Below are 7,291 nucleotides of genomic sequence, written 5' to 3' on the forward strand. Positions count from 1 at the left end.
CATACAGAATTCACAGTTCGAATTAAAATAAATTTTTATAAAGAAGGGCGTATCGTTTGTATGAGAATAGAACAATGGGGGTATGATATGAATGATTTAGGGTATAATTGGTCATTTAAAATTAACCTCGAAGACCTGGAACAATTAAATCAGTCTCGTAAGGAAGAATATTATCCACTTGGTATCGAGAATGAGTTTTGTGGGTCCACGATTAGTAAACAACAAATAAAAGAATTTAATAAGGGTAAATATAATAATGGTTTTGCCCTTGTTTATCTCATGAAAACAGAAAAAACAGGATTATATATAATAAGTAAGGAAATACAAAATGATTTAACTATGGGAAGATGGGGAGGTGTTTCGTGCCATAATATTATTCTAACATATATTTCTAATACATAAATGACAGCAAGAAGGCTTCAAGAAAATTATCATTTCTGTGTCCAAGCATACCTTCAAGAAAAGGGTATTCGGTATTTTAATAAATATGTTCTACAACATAAGAATGAGGTATTTTCAATAAAAGATTGGCATTATGCTGATGTTGATAAACCGACAACTTTAGATTTAATTAGAATGTTAAATAATGAAAAAATTATAAAGTTAAGAAAAGGTAAGGCTCTTTTAGAAATTCAAAAGAAATTTTATTGGTTTCCTGTTGTAAAAAATTATTTTCGATGCAGGAATAACAAGAAATCCTGATGAATATATGTATAATATTCTATGGGGTGTAAACGATTCAAGGATAGTAAGGGATGAGGAAGGAGTTGAAGAAGAGAGGGAAGAGGAGGAAAAGGAGAATGAGGAGAGGGAGAAGAAAGAGAAGGAGGAAAAGGAGAAGAAAGAGAAGGAGGAAAAAGAGAAGAGAGAGAAGGAGGAGAGGGAGAAGAAAGAGAAGGAGGAAAAAGAGAAGAGAGAGAGGGAGGAAAGAGAGAGAATGAATAAATATCAAAATATGGAAACCAGTGAGATTCAAAAAAGATTGGCGGTATTACAGAAAATAACTCAACCCACCGAGGAGGAAACCAAAGAATTGACAAGTCTATTTGCAATATTTTCTTCAAGACTATTGACATCGTCAAGCCATTCATTTTAATTCAAGTTTTTTCTTAAATAAATGGAGGAGAGAGTGAAGGCATTTCTTAGGATTCTTTATGTTTTAAAAATTAAGATTCAAATGTGCATGTTGGAAACTAAAAAGGTTTTTGCACTCTGCAGGAATTTTTCTCATAAATAAATGAGTTATTGTCTCAAATGTAAAAAGAAAACTAATACTAAAAATATTTCATATATTAAAAGTAAAAATAACAGGGTTATACAAAAAGGTATATGTTCGGTGTGTGGTTCAAAAAAATCAATTTATCTCCAAACACAAACTCGGAGGAGATATACAAAAGTTTTTATCAGGAAGTAAATTTACAACTACTGGAATACCAGGGGAATTACATCTTCCAGGGTATTCTTTCTGTGGTCCAGGCACAAACTTGGATAAAAGATTAGATGAGGCAGACAATCCTAAATCCTGGAGTAAACCAATCAATAGAGTTGATGAAGTGTGCATGAGACACGATATTGATTATGGGAATACCACAACGTTAGAAGAAAAGCATGAAGCCGATAGAGAAATGTTGTATAATTTGTCTCTGATACAAAATCCAACCTTGAGAGAAAAAGTTGATAGGTTCATCGTGAAGAAGATGATTAGTGCTAAATTGAAACTTGGACTTGGAAATTCAAAAAACTTGTAAGCTCTAATGATGTCATTAAGACTGAAGAGCAATTAGCTGATGAATTACATAAACCAATATTCACAAAGTTTCAGAGAAGGAAAGTTTATTCCAAGGAAGTAGATTATATCTGGTCTGCTGATTTGATTGAACTCAATAATGATAAGGGGTACAAGTATGCTTTAACCGTTATTGATTTGAGGAGTAGATATGTGTGGGTTGTCCCTTTAAAAAACAAAACAGGTAATACTCTTATGTTAGCTTTTCAACAGATATTTAATAAAAGTAAGAGAAAACCTAAAAAATTGTGGACTGATGAGGGTAGAGAGTTTTATAACAAGACATTTATGAATTTTCTAAAAAATAACAGTATTACATTATACAGTACCTTTAATGAAGGGAAGGCAGTTGTTGTTGAACGTTTTAATCGTACCTTAAAAGAGAGACTATATAAAAAATTCACACAACTCGGTTCACAACAATGGTTATCTTTTATTCAGGATATTGTGGATAAGTATAATGACACGATTCACACGTCAACGAATATGAAGCCATCAGAAACATTTACAAAATTAAAATATGAAAAAGAGATTAATGTCAGAAAACCTAAGTTCAAAGTTGGTGATATCGTAAGAATATATAGGTGGAAATCTCATTTTGAAAAGGGTTTTACTGAACGATGGACGAAAGAACTTTTTAAAATTGTTGATGTAATAGATACAGTTCCTTGGACTTATAAAATATATGATTTGGAAGGGGAAGAGATTTTAGGTTCATTTTATTCACAGGAATTACAAAAGACAAAGATAAATTGAAATTTTTTGACTCCGCCCCTTTTTGACTCCACCCACACAAGCCCCACCCACACAAACCCACCACACACAAACCCCACACAAGCTCCAATAAATTGAAATTTTTTGACTCCGCCCCTTTTTGACTCCACCCACATAAACCCCTCCTACACAAACCCCACACAAACCCACCACAAGCTCCAATAAATTGAAATTTTTTGACTCCGCCCCTTTTTGACTCCACCCACACAAACCCCACCACACACAAGCTCCACACAAGCTCCACACAAGCTCCACACACACAAGCTCCACCCATATTCACATAATTAGTGATTAGTTAATTAGTTCCCCCACACACAACATGTTTATTTAATTAAAAAATTATCCACCCATCCACACAAGCTCCACTCATCCACCCATCCCCCCATCTCTCCACCCATCCATTGATCCACACAAACCTCATCCACATTCGCCCCTGCCCACATAAACCCCGCCCACATAAGCCCCACCCACATAAACCCCTCCCACACAAGCCCCACCCACATAAACCCCGCCCACACACACCCCGCCCACACAAGCCCCACCGAAGCCCCGCCCACACAAGCCCCACCAAAGCCCCGCCCACACAAGCCCCTCCCACACAAGCCCCACCCCCCTCATCCCCCCTGTGCGCCCCCCACCTTTGACCCACCACCTCCCTCATCCCACCCCCCACCCTTCCCCACACACACACATGGGGAGGGGAGGGATGGGATGAGGGGTGATGGGTCATTGGGGGGGCGCACCTACCCTCCCTTCATGTTTTGATCCTCTTCTTGTAATTCAGAATCAAGTAATTGTATACAAAACAAATATAATTTATTAATATTGAAAATATTAAATATTCATTTGCGAGAATGTATAATCTTTCCCAGCAATCTTCTCCAGATGTCTTGTGATTTCGAAACTCAGACACCATATTCTGTTTTGAAACAAAAAGTGGATAATAATTACATGGTAATATGAGTAAGCCTCGTTGACCACTGAATTAACACACCAGGAGGCCGACTCAGCCTGTCATCCTTTCAAGGTCAATAAAATTAATTCCAGTGTACTGACAAAACCGCGTTCAAACTAATAATGCAACCAACATTAGACGACATTCTAAAGAGAGAGTGATATTAATAATAATTCAGAAATATTTACCTCCAGAAAATCATGTGTTGTACAAGATTGCTTCAACAGCTGATGTTGTGCGATAGTGCTGAAAAAAAAAAAAAAAAAAAAAAGTCAAGGGTATAGATGAAGAGACAGACAGACAGGGAAAGCAACACACACCCACACACGCACACACACACACACACGCACACACACACACACACACACACACACACACACACACACACATAGACACACATAGACACACGCACACACGCACACACACACACACACACACACACATAGACACACATAGACACACGTGTCTCACCATTGGTTTAATTCATTCGAGATCAGAGACCGGTCATTATAAATCATTGATCTCTTCAATAAGAGCAGAGAGAGGTAGGTAGGAAGACAGACACACACACACGTGTCTCACCATTGGTTTAATTCCTTCGAGATGATAGGACGTGATAAGACTTCGTGCCACTCATTGAAAATGTCTTTCAATTCTCTTCTAAAATCATTGATCTCTTCAATAAGAGTATTAATTTCATGAACCACGTCGTGATACGTAAACTCAATTTCTTCCAATGCCCTGTCAGGGAAAAAAATATATATATATATATCAGAATTATCATGATTTAATTAATAATCATTTGCTTCATCGTTCAAAGAGAAAACCAAACAAACTTACCAACTCTGTAGTAAGCTTTTGCCTTCATCGGAAGAGAGATCATCCATGTCTCAGTTGTAAAAATGAAAATCCTGTCTGGCAGAAACTTTGTCTGGTGAATCACTTATAAGGCTTACAATGAGAAAATTCCCGAAACATTGGGTGCGGCCACAGGAAATGACAGCTTGGAAAATAACTGGGCGATTGTATGAATCATTTACAAAACATACTTAAAATGGTTTCGATTCAAATGTTTTCAGTTCGTGTTCTGAGATAAAATATAAACACGAGACCTTGTCTCACAGAATAGTTCCTATTTTTTCACAGCATGACTGTCTAAAACCACACAGCACGACCGTGTCAAAAAACACTTCCTCATTTTCACGGCATGAACTGAAAACATTTGAAACAAAACTTTTTTTATGGCGTGGTTTATACACAAAAATGATTTGCAACTCGGACGGTGGTCAGATGAGATCATTAAGAGAAGTTTATCATTTCGTAATGGCACAAAAGGGGTATCTTAAAAAATATAAAGATTCAAATGTTTTGTTTGTCAATATTTTAGATGGGGATTATTGTGCAAAGAAAATTAAACTATTGAAGGAATTTGAGAATGAACAAATCTTTATAGGTTCAATGAGTGAGCTGATCAACCTCCAGGTTAAAGGGGAGACAAATAAATATACCTTGGGATAGCCTGGTTATATATATACAAAGCCTGGTGTTGGCTTAGTGGTTAGGGTGGCGGCTTGGGATCCCAGTGTCCCGAGTTCGAATCCCGCTCAGCTGCTGAATTAACACCAGGGGGTTGACTCAGCCTGTCATCCTTCCGAGGTCGGCGAAATGAGTACCAGTATACTGGTCCCGGTGTATGCCCCGGTTAGAATAGGTGTACCATATCCCTGTGTTGTAAGAGGCGCCCAGGAAGGGCATCCGACCATAAAACATTGCCTCACAAAAAGCCAAACCCCTGCACAGCAGGGAAAAACGGATAAAAAGGGGGTTTATTTTTAGGGAAAAAAAAGGGAATCGCTGAAAATCCCCCATTCATTTACATGGGGAAAAGTGAGCCAGAATCAGTAAATCCACCCTACTGACAGGGTTTATGTGTGTGGAGTTTTTGTGTGGAGCTTGTGTAGACAGGGCTTATGTGGGAGGGGTTTATGTGGGCAGGGTTTATGTGGGCAGGGGTTTATGTGGGTGGAGCTTATGTGGGAGGGGTGAATGTGGATGAGGTTTGTGTGGATCAATGGATGGGTGGAGAGATGGGTGGATGGGTGGATGAGTGGAGCTTGTGTGGATGGGTGGATAATTTTTTAATTAAATAAACATGTTGTGTGTGGGGAACTAATTAACTAATCACTAATTATGTGAATATGATGAATATGGGTGGAGCTTGTGTGTGTGGAGCTTGTGTGGAGCTTGTGTGGAGTTTTTGTGTGGAGCTTGTGTGGGGTTTGTGTGTGGTGGGGTTTGTGTGGGGTTTGTGTGGGGTTTGTGTGGGCGGGGCTTGTGTGGGTGGAGTCAAAAAGGGGCGGAGTCAAAAAATTTCAATTTATTGGAGCTTGTGAGGGGTTTGTGTGTGGTGGGGTTTGTGTGGGGTTTGTGTGGGCGGGGCTTGTGTGGGTGGAGTCAAAAAGGGGCGGAGTCAAAAAATTTCAATTTATTGGAGCTTGTGAGGGGTTTGTGTGTGGTGGGGTTTGTGTGGGGTTTGTGTGGGCGGGGCTTGTGTGGGTGGAGTCAAAAAGGGGCGGAGTCAAAAAATTTCAATTTATTGGAGCTTGTGAGGGGTTTGTGTGTGGTGGGGTTTGTGTGGGGTTTGTGTGGGTGGAGTCAAAAAGGGGCGGAGTCAAAAAATTTCAATTTATCTTTGTCTTTTGTAATTCCTGTGAATAAAATGAACCTAAAATCTCTTCCCCTTCCAAATCATATATTTTATAAGTCCAAGGAACCGTATCTATTACATCAACAATTTTAAAAAGTTCTTTCGTCCATCGTTCAGTAAAACCTTTTTCAAAATGAGATTTCCACCTATATATTCTTACGATATCACCAACTTTGAACTTAGGTTTTCTGACATTAATCTCTTTTTCATATTTTAATTTTGTAAATGTTTCTGATGGTTTCATATTTGTTGACGTGTGAATCGTGTCATTATACTTATCCACAATATCCTGAATAAAAGATGACCATTGTTGTGAACCGAGTTGTGTGAATTTTTTATATAGTCTCTCTTTTAAGGTACGATTAAAACGTTCAACAACAACTGCCTTCCCTTCATTAAAGGTACTGTATAATGTAATACTGTTATTTTTTAGAAAATTCATAAATGTCTTGTTATAAAACTCTCTACCCTCATCAGTCCACAATTTTTTAGGTTTTCTCTTACTTTTATTAAATATCTGTTGAAAAGCTAACATAAGAGTATTACCTGTTTTGTTTTTTAAAGGGACAACCCACGCATATCTACTCCTCAAATCAATAACGGTTAAAGCATACTTGTACCCCTTATCATTATTGAGTTCAATCAAATCAGCAGACCAGATATAATCTACTTCCTTGGAATAAACTTTCCTTCTCTGAAACTTTGTGAATATTGGTTTATGTAATTCATCAGCTAATTGCTCTTCAGTCTTAATGGCATCATTAGAGCCTATAAGTTTTTTGAATTTCCAAGCCCAAGTTTCAATTTAGCACTGATCATCTTCTTCACAATGAACCGATCAACTTTTTCTCTCAAGGTTGGATTTTGTATCAGAGACAAATTATGCAACATTTCTCTATCGGCTTCATGCTTTTCTTCCAACGTTGTGGTATTCCCATAATCAATATCGTGTCTCATGCACACTTCATCAACTCTATTGATAGGCTGACTCCAGGATTTAGGATTGTCTGCCTCATCTAATCTTTTATCCAAGTTTGTACCTGGACCACAGAAAGAATACCCTGGAAGA

At 38.0% G+C, this 7,291-nt stretch overlaps 1 long non-coding RNA gene across 1 annotated transcript; it reads right to left on the bottom strand.

The window, feature by feature from the left end:
- Positions 1–3,281: 3,281 nt before the first annotated feature.
- On the bottom strand, positions 3,282–6,339 carry LOC147006887 (uncharacterized). The gene is made up of 3 exons (XR_015054541.1): positions 4,098–6,339; positions 3,704–3,761; positions 3,282–3,479 (listed from the first exon to the last, which is right to left on the bottom strand). It is a non-coding gene; the product is annotated as an uncharacterized LOC147006887 (long non-coding RNA).
- Between the last annotated feature and the right edge of the window lie 952 nt (positions 6,340–7,291).

This window comes from Eptatretus burgeri, unplaced genomic scaffold (genome assembly GCF_056783735.1).
Source record: "Eptatretus burgeri isolate ZD-2024b unplaced genomic scaffold, Ebu_testis_v1 Ebu_testis_scaffold_1252, whole genome shotgun sequence".
Lineage (NCBI taxonomy): Eukaryota > Metazoa > Chordata > Myxini > Myxiniformes > Myxinidae > Eptatretus > Eptatretus burgeri.